This window comes from Serinus canaria, chromosome Z (genome assembly GCF_022539315.1).
Source record: "Serinus canaria isolate serCan28SL12 chromosome Z, serCan2020, whole genome shotgun sequence".
NCBI classification, from domain to species: Eukaryota; Metazoa; Chordata; class Aves; order Passeriformes; family Fringillidae; genus Serinus; species Serinus canaria.
The window spans coordinates 46876563-46889374 of record NC_066343.1 but is presented as its reverse complement, the minus strand read 5'-3'; the positions used below and the strand labels follow the sequence as shown (position 1 = coordinate 46889374).

General features: G+C 41.1%; 1 protein-coding gene across 1 annotated transcript in view; it reads right to left on the bottom strand.

Annotated features, from left to right (window-relative positions):
* PTPRD (protein tyrosine phosphatase receptor type D) overlaps positions 1–11595 on the bottom strand; it is a 366121-nt gene extending 354526 nt beyond the window's left edge. Inside the window, exon 1 of the mRNA XM_050987010.1 lies at positions 10994–11595. The gene's annotated coding sequence lies outside the window, so the exon portion shown is untranslated. The remainder of the gene's footprint in view (positions 1–10993) is intronic.
* Positions 11596–12812: the final 1217 nt, after the last annotated feature.

Genomic DNA, 12812 nt, shown 5'->3' with positions numbered 1-12812 from the left:
AAACCACTAGAAAAGGCAACCAAAATCACAAATAAACACCTATGACAAGTGTCATTAAATGGATTCTCAGCAAAACATAAGCTCTCAGCTGCTATGGCTTCATTCCTATCAGTGGAACTGCTCACACTGAGCTCCCCTCAGCAGCAACTAAATTATTTAACACATACTACTACAGGCACCACCAGAAACCTAGTAACACATCTATACCCCTCTCTGGAGCAATCATCTACCCAACACTAACAGAACCAAAACTTACATATGCAAGAGCAGGGCAAAATCCTGCTTAATTGTTTTATACAGATATGTACATGCATAAATCAAAAACCACAACAATAGTTACCTACTCATAACACCTCAGAAACTCAGTAGGTGTAATAGTAACCAAATCAGTGAGAAAAGCACAGCGAGGATCTGCCTCAAAATTCTCAAACACATTAAACATGATAAAGAAATATGGCATACTAAGAAAAATATTGTGAAGATGACCATGTCTGACAAATGGTGTCTATTAATGACATTTAATTGTTCAAAATATTAGCACAGGTGTTTAAAAATAGCTAGCCCTGATTCTAAACGGACAACCTGGCACTGAAGTGAGGTTGAGAGCATTGGAACATATACTCCTGAAATTCCTCAACTGAGAAGTATCAACCTGAATCTCTTTTACCAGTTTATTCTCTGAGAAGAAATGATCAGGACCATGTCTCAATAAAACCTGACTCGCTCTGACAGACATGGGATTTAAGAAACTGAATTCAGCTGAGTAACACAAAGATTTAAATGGAAGCCTATACCCGAAGAAGAGAGAGCCAACATCCACAGTTAAATCTAAATCTGCTACCAGTGCACCTAGAGACAAAAACCACCAAAATAGCACCAGAGAAATCCATTTCTTTGTTGCTACACTTGTGCAGTTCTCTAGACACAAGGAGACAAGAGAAGCTGTCAAGCAGTTCTCCTTCTCTTCTTTTCATGTGGAAAGCTTCCTGCTGTGAAAAATGGGAAGTGGTTGAAAAAGCAAAGATTTCACAGAGAATGACATTGTTGTATCCTATCCAAGACATAAAAGACAGCACAGAACTTTTTAAAAGACAGATGGCCTAGACTTGCTCAAATACCTCAACAAAGGCAGCAGGTGGACAGACTAATGTGGCATCATGAGTACACCAATGCCTGTACTCAAAGACTGCTTTCTAGATACTGATACATAGTCAAAGAAATCAGAGATCAATCCAAATGGATACACCTGTAATTCATAGCAAAAGTAAAAAACCATAAATCAAGCCTTTGAGATTCTAATGACAGTTTCAGAGGGGATTTTTTACAACATAACAAATAAAAGTATCCAATACTCATTGTTTCAGTGACCTTCTTCAAAAAAAAGACTACTTTAGTGAGTCACTCTCACAATTTTGAGAGTTCACAATCTCAGATATGATCTCACAAGAAGAAGCAAGAACTGCTATGGAGAGTTGCATTTAAAGAACAACTAAAAGACTCATTCCAGAGAGAGTGAAGCACAGTATAGAAGAGTTGGTATGAAATACACATCAGTATTTGTTTCAGGAAGACATTTTTCTCTTTCCTAATTGCTAATTGCTCTTTATAAAATGGTAGATTTGCAAAATCAAGATGGAGAACAACCTGAAGAAAGAGATGGGGAAGGGACATCCCCAGTCACAGCTGTGAAATTGTCATAGATTGTACGGCAGTTTTGCTTTAGTGTGAAAATTCTGAGGTAGCAAAATTTCACTCCTTATTCTTGAGTTCAGGTTCATCCCATTCCCAAGTTCTTTGGTGTTTTCAAGTGTTCTGTCGTATTAAATACGAAATAGAGCTTAACACCATTATCTGAGCAACAGATAAAAGCTGCAGAAAAACCTCTGCCTAATTTTCTGATTAGCATCTGCAACATGAAGTTAATCCAGGAAAGAAAAAATTTCACACCAAAATAGCAAGCTCTTCACCCCCTAACAAAAATGACAACCGAAAAAAGGCTGAAAAAGCAGTTTGTCTGTTTGTTACGAGTATACCTCTGTTAAGCAGTGGTTACTATACAAATATTTCTAGCAACTCAGTTCTATCATCATGGTAGAAAAATCTTACCATACTTTTCTTCTATACATGATAATCTATTTTCATTTTCTTATTAATCTCTGTCTCTCTAATCTGGACTACTGCAGAGATTAGCAAAAATGAAAAAACAGTTTTAAGGCCTCTGCAGCTTTCACAGTTTATATACTCCGCAGTAAAAAGTACAAAGACCAATTGAGATTATAAATTCAAATTGCTTGAAGACACAGAAATCCACATCTAAGAAGTCTAGTAGTTATTTTCATGCTTTCTAATACCTTTGGAATAAGATTACCCTTGTGCACTAGATTCATAAAGCAATCCTATGAATAAATCAGCAAGGGATACAGTCCTAGTAAGTGTCCTTTTAGGGATTACATTGTCCAGAAGGACATGTATCCGTTCCATCAGATACAGTCGAACAATGAAGAATAAACATTTCTATTTTATATATACACATTATTTAATACATTCAACCCCACACTGTCCAAAACTAAGCTAACCAAAATATTATTGCTCAAGCACTAATACTCTTTTTTCCAGAGTCACTGTAATCACGCAAAATTGAACCCAAAAAATGCTAGGATTCTTATGGAGGTGTGACTGCCCCTGCAGGCATTCCTTACCACCTGTTAGGATTACAAAGTACAACACTCTCTTCATAGTCTGCTTCCCTTGATGAAATTTTCATCTTGTCAGTATGCTGATACTTCCTGTGGCCATTTAAGACACATTTTGAGAATGAAAAATGGGAAACAAGTGTAAATTCTACATATTGAACTGAGTGGCAACAACCATTTACACTGATTATACACTTTTCTTTAACAAAACTAAATTGCATTAAATTATCATTATTATCAACTAAGACAAAAAATTCTTCAAGTTAATATTACAATTTTTCCATCACATTCCACATACAGTAAAAAAAATTCAAGGCTTTTCATGTAAATAAAAAACAATATCCCCAAAATACCCAAATTATCGAGAAAAGTAAGATCAATTTCACTGTTTGGAAAATTCTGTCAATCAAGATTCATTAATGCACTTCATGGTAACTAGTGAAAGTCCATTTTTTGTGAAATAGGTAAAAAAATGAAAGAAAAAGTCTAACAGCAGAATCCATCTTTTATTGATAGTAAAATTAATTGGTAAATAGTGAATATTTATTACTTAAGCAAAGAGAGTTTTCCAAATAAAGTCGATGGCATGCTGCCAATAAGTAGAACACATAGGCATTTGGCAAAAGGCCATTTCCTTGATGCAAAATTGTTCTCTGCATAAGTTTTTCTCTTTACTAAAATGCTTCTTGCTCCCTAATTGATGAGACACTATAAATCAACTTATCAGATGTTTTATTAAGCTTTCTTGTCTGGATTTGAATTTAAGTATGGCTAGGATTACCCAAGGTAAAAGTCCTACCACTTATGCAAAGGCACAAAAGCACTATGGATCTGATCCAAATAATGCTGCTGTCAAATGAAATCTTTCTCACTCATCACTGAAGGCTTTCAGCCTACTAGGAAAACTCTTCTAAGGCTTGGCAGAAAAATCCAGCTATACCATTAAGGTACAAATTAATAAAAGCAATTCAAACATGGTTTGCAAGCTTAACAATAGAGCAATCTGGGATTTTTGTGCACCTTTCTCAAACAAAGTTCTTTAAAGTTAATCACATCACCCAATATCAGGAGCAAACTTCAACAGCTCAGGGAAGGCAGACAGTCCAAAAATAAAGGCTGAAAGTCTGACCTCAACAAATGTTTCTGAAAACACAGCAACTAAGAGTATGTAAACTATCCATCTTTACTAACAATATGTATTGTGATGCCTGAATTAAGGCAACATTATATGTCATCAAAGTAATCTCTTTCTACCTGATGAACATCTACCCTTCCATCACTGATGGTTATGGTTATCTGCCTTGGTTATGCTTGCTGAAGACCACTGTTTCTTTTATGGGAAAAAAAAAAAAAAGTCCTATTTTTAGGTCAAAAATGAGAATATGTTCTGAAACATAGTTGAAACAATTGAAACGAAAAGTCAAAAGTGTCAGTTCCAATCCTCTTAACACAGGTTAAAATAATATAAAAGATTTCTAAATGAAATCACATCATCCCATTTACTTTTTTGTAGCTATTTCTGTGTGTTGCTGTGAAACAATAGGGCACACTCATGACTAAATTTATCCTTGCTATTCACAAATCTACTTATTCTTTCTCACCAGTATGAATAGCTTATGCAGCAACAGAAGCTCAGCATTGAACATTCCTAGTTGTTGTGGGCTTTTTTTTTCCCCTAAAGAAATGCTACTGGTTACTTTGGTGAAGAGACATAAGGCTGTAAATTCCTATCCTCCATCAGTAGCACTGACCTCAGAGAAAACCCCACAACTGGCTACAGGCATTCAACATCCATCATTGCTCCTGAAACCTAATCTTTCAGGGAAGGACAGCTGCACTGGGCAGTAGTTAAGCAGCTTTCTAAGATACACTACCATCCTAAACAAACGAAAATAAATAAATAAAACTTCCTGTCCTACTTTCTGATCAGTGTTTTACAAATCTTTCAATGCATCAAATGAATGACTTTCAAAAAAATAAGCTGTTTTCTTATTAAGAAGAAATAGTCAAATTCCAGGAAGTGTTAATACACAGTACCCACATAAACAGAATTTTAACAAAAAGTAGCATAAGAGGTAAAGCAATTATGCACCTGACAGTCACATTACTGAAACCTAGGCATAAAATACTTGGTCCTACAACCAACATTTTAAGAAAAGACCACCCTGCTTTCAACAAATTCCACAGAGGAAGAAAACCCTTTCCTAAAATAAAAAGAAAAGAAAATTAAATGAGTAAATAATGAAGTTTAGTAATACAGGTGAACAGAAACAAATTAATCATGTCTCTGGGTTAGAAACACTGGCATGCATCTGCTTCATAAACCTGTTCTCTGTGGCATCAGGAAGATGAAAAAATGGGATAGAGTACAGAATTCTTTATGTATTTTTGTGAACTTCAATAAGATCAGTTTTATCTTAGTTTTTATAGGAAAAGGGGAAAGGAGTAGGAAGGAGCAGTAGGAAGGCAAGGAAAAGGAGGGAGAGGGAGAGAGAGGGAGAGGGAGAGGGGGAGAGAGAGGGAGAGGAGATGGCGACTGGTAGCGATGCTCAGTCTCGTTTGCTCGCATGTCTCTTTCTCTTGTCTAGTCTCTCTGTGTATCTTTCATCTTTCGTATCGCCTTGTGTCTTGCGCTGTATAGTGCCGCATCAAAAACCTGGCGATGTTAGTCCCAATACCCCACTCTGTTCCTTACGCACAAAATTCAGCTTCTTTGGCAAAGTTTTATAAAAGGAGTACAGCCTACAAATAGTTCCGAAAGCAGTTAAGATTTTTTTCATTTAATAAACATTGTAAAGCAAGCAGAATTACTGTGTTTAAACTCAGCAAAGAGTGATTTTCTGAAGATGAGAAAGACTAAGACATTGGCTAACAGAATGTATTTTTTTCTTGCTGAGTCAAAGCAAGTATCAAAAAACCTAGATTTTTTGGTAAAACCAGTGAATAAGCCAAGGAGAGATGCTGAGATCAAAAAGGCATTGGGCAAATTTGCTAGAGAAATGTACATTTATTTGAAGTCACATTTGTTTTGGCCAGGTTGGTACTGACTATATTCTTCTTAGGAATCACCCGATTCCGCAACCTAAAAAGCCAGATTTTATACACTATTTACTGAACTCTGACTTACAGATACGTAATTTCCAGAACACTAAGGACTGTAAAAGAAAGAGCAATATAATTGCTGGTATAACTCGATATACCACATTTGATATACTGCCTGGGAAAAAGGTGTGCATTATCTGACCACAACAATATGTGAGCAGTTTGGCTGGCACTAACCAGGACATCCATTTTGATTGTCTGCAAATAATAAATTAATTTGTATACCCGAGGAGTGACTTCACTAACTGGAAGATTACTGAAAAACTAAAATAAATGCATTGTGCTTAAACATGAAGAAGCTCAAGACATGATAGCATGCTATTAGGGTATGTCCTCTCGTACAATAAATCAAGATGCCTGAAATTCCATCTTTTTCTGTTGAATGAGGAGGACATTTTCTGCTCATTCATTGTAGTCAAAGAAACACACAGAACCCCCTCCAGAAATCAGATATCAAGTACAAACAGAGAAGCTGATTTTAGAAATAAACTCTATCTCTTTTGAAACTCTACTGCAGGAAAATCACATTGTCTTTTTTGTTTTTCTCTTTCTGTAACTGTGCTATTAAGGTTATGAAGAAACCTGTCACAGCATGTAAGCAGAAGACACCTAAAGAGGTAAATTTAGGGAATATCTTAGGGAAGTTCAGACTATGTATACCTGCTGATGGAGCTAAAAAACAAGCTCATAGTATTTTGTTTAACTTGTCACTTTTACTAATGAACTGAAAGAACGTGAATAATAACTAAGTTCTTAAAAGCATTATATATTTTATTCAATTTAATTTATTAATATTTTATTCATTTTTTGCATACAAACATTTTTTATTATTCTGCATTTCTCTTACTGGCATTTTAGCTATCCACTTCTTACAGGAAGACACAAACATGCTATGTTTAAGGTAAGTATTATCAAGAAACTACCAAAAGCCATCTGAGCTTATGAAATATACAGTGAAACTGTGCTATGGCTCTATTATTGTCCATGGTCTTAAAAAAACAAGTGAAATGGAGCTTGTTGGAAAGGAATTTATACGCAAAGCAGTCTCATGTAACCATTTTCTAAATCATCAGATTTCTCCAGCTGTACTGCAACCTTCACTTCACTGGTGTAGCAGATCTCCAGAAGTAAGCTTCCTCTCTGCTCCTACTTGGTAAATTCCTGATAGTATTCAAGTAAGTATTTTTAAACACATATGCTTGCTTTAGGCTGCCAATTTGCCAGCATACATTCATTAACTGGCTTTATTTAAGGCTTCTTCCAAAGAACACACAGATTAAGCAAATAAAATACACTGAGAGAGTATGTGAAATTGGGACTTTTCATAAAAATATATTGTGTTGACTATATTATAACAACTGTTATTAAAAAGAATTACAATGAAAGCGAGCTCCTGTTACTATGGATGGATGGCATTATCTGACTGACACTGAACTTAAAACAGCAAATATCCATCCCTTTTTCTCAACTCTTGTTAGAGAACAAAAGCTTAAAAATCACCACAGCCATATACAAAAATGAAATACAATGATTCCTAGATCCATACCGTATTAGTCCTTTTGATATCCGAAGCACAAATGAAGTGCCTATCCTCTGCATTTCAGAGCCACCGCCTTGGTTTACTGATAAGCAGTAAGACTTACACTTTTGAACCAACGCTTATCATTTGAGAAAACCTTTAAAGCAGATTTCATTACATTTCATCAAAACTTTACCTAAGGCGCACACACACATTTCAGAAAATTAAGCTCAGTCAATATTTGCACAAATGTTGTCAGCAAGATGACAAAAAACCCTCTTGCTGTAACTGGCCCAACACCGAACGATATATAAGACTCTGATGTTTTAAAAGACAGCTTATTAAAAAATTAACATACCATAGGGAAACTGCTTTTTGATTGTATGACCTTACTGTGATTCAACCTGAAAATCCTTCCAAATGAGAATTCTCAAAGAGCTTAGTAATGGAAGTTCATTTCAAAGGAAATCCAATATGCAAATATTTCAGCTGTGCTCTTTTACAAATTATCTGCCTTGTTTCATAAACTGAAAACCAACAATGGAACAGTGCAAGTACACTTGACCTTACTGCTTAATGTCTATTAAGAATGGTATGGCTGGTGGATTTTAAATGTCTGAAACCAACACTCAAGAATGTATTGTGCATCTTCAGCCCGTGTCCCACAAATGCTGACTACACTCCAGCCAAAGCCTGGGAGGTGACACACTCTCAAACTTACATAACACTTACAAAGCTAGTTTAAATACACCATCAATCTATGTCTGTTCCTGCCTTGTAGAAATCCTGTTTAGTTTATCTTTTAACCCTACACTTGCATGGAACAGTACCATTACTAATCTAATAGGAAAAACACACAGGCAACAAATCTGATTTTTCTCAGCTTACAGAAAATATGAAAAGCAGAAGACACACAAATGCAACTTCACCCAAAATTTGCACTTCCTGAGTCATGTTCATCCAATCTCCCAAAGTAATCAGGAAAGCAGAGACGTTGGACACAATACGGGACTGGGGAAACAGATGAAGAAAGGCAAAAAATAAAAACTAAGTAATATGCAACTTGTACCTACCTCCTAAAAACTGCAATCTAATTTACTAGAAAGAAATTAAATACTGGCATCTTTGCTTTTGACATTATGCACCTGGGTAAAAAACGTCTGGTGAAAGTGAGCATATGCCATGCACTGGTATCTGCTCTATGAGAGCAGTTTATACAGGCCCCTAGTGGCTCAGTACACACAGCAGCAGATGAAGGGGAATTCCTACTCTTCAGCTTGTGTAGTTTTGGTCCCTGCATTCCCCAAACGTAGAAGCAAAAGGCAATGTTAAAAATGAAAGGTGAATCGCTGATCAGACTAAAATCTCCGGATACTTAGATCTTTACCACATCCCCAAGTACGTTCTTGCACACCCTCTCCTAAGATTAGGCACTGATTTCCTAATACCCATTGAGTTTGCTGACTGCTGGTGGTTTGAGTTACATAACCATCACAGCACAACACTTATTCACATTATTCTTTAGCGCTCGTTTTAAAAGTAGTATGACTGATGGGTCTAAAAGCAGGTCCTAACACAAATTCCTGAAATCTAGAAATAGCGACATACCATTTTCCTTACCATGCCCTACCACTCCTAACAGCTTGCCATAGCACACACAAACCATAATGAATTTCTTAGTATCTTCTTAGCATAGAAGACTTCTACCAAGACAAAGCTTTTCCTGCTTTAAGTGAATACAGAAAAGCTATACATCATTTTTGCGTTGAAAGATATCTAAATATACCCCACCATATTAAGACAAGTGACAAAACTAAAATTGGAAAGCCACTCATGTAAAAAGTATCTCATTAAATCCATTCTTTCAGTGTAACACTCGGTACCTTAAAAATCCCTTGCCAGTATATTCACAGCTTTTAGCAATTTTGACTGAGTGAAATCTGACAGCTGAATTTATTAAACTGACCAGTTTGTCAGTTTCATACATTAAAAAAGCTACTAGTAATGGCTCATCTCATGAAAGGCAATTTAAAGAAGCAACCAAAAAATTGCCATCTAAAGTAAGATGCAAGTGCATATGATCGTATTTAGGACAGGGGATAATCTTTTTTTTTCTTCAGAGTTGCTCCATTCATAACAAGAATTGTAAGATTTGTTGCTCCCAGCCCAGGAGAAAATGATGTCATTTACTATACACTTTTACAGCAAGAAAAGAAAGTGTTGACTGTTACAACATTTCAACCCACCATCAGATACCAGAAGAAGGAAAAATATGATACATACATTTTTCCGTCTCTGTATCGAAATTCCCAATAATGTCCCAACATTACAGAGAAGTTGTTTGTGCTTGAACAAAAGGTATGTTGGAAGCGATCTCTGAAAGGCTGAGAAGACAATCATAGCTTCCCACATTAATCCGAAGTTTAAGAGAATACAAGTGTCATCACAAATACTCTGCAAATAGGAAACTCAAAAGTAAATCAGCATCTACAGACTTATCCCCAATGTAACGCCATCTCAGGCGACAAGTGAAGGAACACATAAAACCCTAACTATTCTTTGTAAACAAATTAACCCTTCTACGTGTGTCAAAACTGGGAATATGGACACCAAAATCACGGCAGAGAATCTGCCATCCGTAAACGAGGCAGTAATTGTACAAAGGCCAGGAAAAAGAATAAAATACGCATGACAGCAGTTCTGTAGAAGTAGCAAGGAGAGGCAGGCATTCAAAAGCCATACATGCAAAGCTGAGTGGTAATCACTTAAAATTTAAAGAATACCGTTCTGTCGAGAACTGAGGGCACAGATAATAAGCAAAATAGGGGATTCCGTGCAAGAAAACAACTGTTTAAGAAAACAACAGGCTGGGAGAGCCTGGCTGCAGCAGTAAGGAGTGCCTTCTTGCATGGGCAGACGGCGCAGAGGGTGCTGCTAAGTTTGCTGAACAATTCAAGAACCCTTCTGCAAGCGCTCCGAAAACTGAGTTTCCAGCTCGATGTGCTTCCTTTCAAGCGGCTTCGCGAGAGTAAACAAAGAAATTAAAAGCCTAACCTGTGAAAATCTTCGCATCTCCGTGCCTCCCCGCTCCGTCGAGACACAGCAGGAGGAGGAGAAAAACGAGGAGAAGGAGGAGGAGGGAGCTGTGCTCGGACCGGCGCCCGGGGTCCCTACTGACCGCTCACCCCCAAGTCCCTTCTCCAGCGGCAGATGCCTGGTCTCTCACCCCTGCCACCTTCCCCCATCTCTGAACCCGTTAGAATAAATAGAACAATTAATATTAATAATTCGTTCGCCAAAGCAAACAGACAGTGTGTAATTACCGTACTCCCCTCTCCCCGCCCGCGCACAGCGGCACTCAGTGGAAACGTCGACTCCGATCCATCAATCGCCCTCTCCCTGCCCCATCCCCCGTCCCCGTACCGCAGCTCCCCTCGCTCCCCGAACAGGCCTCGCCGCCAGGCTGAGACCCGACGGGGAGGCTCGGGGAGCGGGCTGAAAGCTGCCGGGGGGAAGCCCCGGGGCACCCACGGGAGAGTTGTGCGTGAGGGACATGTGTGCGGGCTGCGCGCACACACACACACGCACACTTCTGTGCTCACACACACAAGCGCGCCTAAAGAGGCGGCAAAGAGGGAGCGGCGGCGGAGGAAAAATGGGTCAGGAGCGGGGCAGTTACCTGGTCATGCTGGCTCCCCCGGTCCCAGCAGCAGCCTTCGCCGCTGCTCGCCCGCCTGCCGCTGCTTCCCGCCGCCGCCGCCGCCGCCGCCACCTCCTCCCGCTGCTCCCGGTCGGCTCCGGGGCGGCCAATTTAATCCGAGCCCCGCTGCAGCAGGAGCAGCAGCAGCTACGAGCGAAGCCCCGCCGCTGCTGCCTGACGCTCGTGCGTGTCTCTCACAGTGCGGCGCCGGGGAGCAGGAGAGAGTCAACGAGAGTCCGAAAATCCAGCATCCAGAAGAGCCAGGTCCCCGCCTGCCTCCTCTTGCCAGCGCCGCCTCTCCTCCGCGCTGCTCTGCTCCGCTCTGCTCTTCTCCTCTTCTCCTTCCTGCGGCGGCTGCTGCTGCTCCCGGGCGCGCTCTCTGTTCCCCAGCTAGCTGCTCCGTTTCCCCTCCTCCTCCTCCTCCTCCTCCCTCTCCCTCTCCCTCTCTCTCGCTCTCTCTCTCTCTCTGCTTCTTCCTTCCCCCTTCACTATTTTCTTTTTTATTCTTTTTCTCCTTCTTCCTTTTCTTCCTTCGTCTTTTCTAACCGATTCTTTTGCTACAAATAAAAGCGAGGTCTCCCACCCACTCTCCCGCCCCCCTTCCTACAAAAAGTGCAGTGCAAACAAAAGCGAGGGAAGAGGGCACGGGGCGGGCGGGGTGGTGAGGGCAGACACGGGGAAAAAATCCCAGAAACCGTCCCCGAGAGTCGAAACGTGAAAAACCCTCCCCCACCACTCTGCCTCGCTCCTCTGGGGAAGAACGGGGACGCCGTGGGGACACGGGTAGAGACGACGCTCTCCCGTTTCGTGGGTTTGTTGTGGGCTTTGAGCTGGATGGCTGTTTGCGCTTTTGTGTGTGTGTGTGTGTGTGTGTGTGTGCGCGCTTTTGCTTTTTTTTTTTTTTTTTTTGTTGGGTTGTGGGTTTTTGTGATTATTCTTTTTTAATCCTCTTACGCTGTGTGGATCACAGGATCCGTACGGCCCCAAGAGTCGGGGAGAGCGCGCGGCCGACGTCCGTGCCTGTGCGTGTGCGGGCAGGGTGGGGGGGGTACGGAGCGGCGACCCAGGCAGCGCCCGCCCCATCCCGGGCCGCGCGCCGGCCGAGCTCCGGAGCCGCGCGCCGCACGCACACCCGCGCGCCGCCGGGCGCTGGGGGCGGGGCGGTGACGTCACTCGGAGCGGGCCGGCGAGGGCGGGGGGCAGAGCGGCGGGGCGGCGGCCGGGCCCCGCGGAACTTCCCTGGATGACGGCCTGCGCCCCCCTTCCAGCGCTCAACTTCTTGGTTGATGGTTAAACCGAGGGGGGTTGTAGCAGACCTGCCGGTGCGCGAGAGGTGTCCCAGAGTGACACTGTGGCAGAGCGATAGCAGTCATCTTTGTGTATGGCAAATCTGAGATTTTTCTCCTTGAGAATGGCCAGGTTCCATGCTGAATGGCACCACATGTTGCTTGGCACAGTCGGTGGCTTAACACTGGGCAAGAATAGGGTCCATCCCGTCTCTTCTTAATATTTTGTCCAGTCCTCTGCAGAGAAGGAACGTAGGCGGAAATAGGAGGGTTTAGGTGAAGAGTGCTTTGGAAAACCTCATTGTAAGCGTCTAGGCGTCCTCTTTGGAAGCCTGGAAGACACATCCCCTGTGACACCGGTCACGCTGTGTAAAATGGGGGTAGAGTGTCAGTATAAACGCAGTAAGTGATAGGCATTATGGTTCGGAGCCCGTTAATAGCGATGCTGGAAAAGTTGGCTTTCCTGGAATAGAAAGGGTGGCGTGAAGCTCCGGGTGCGCTGTTGGCCGCAG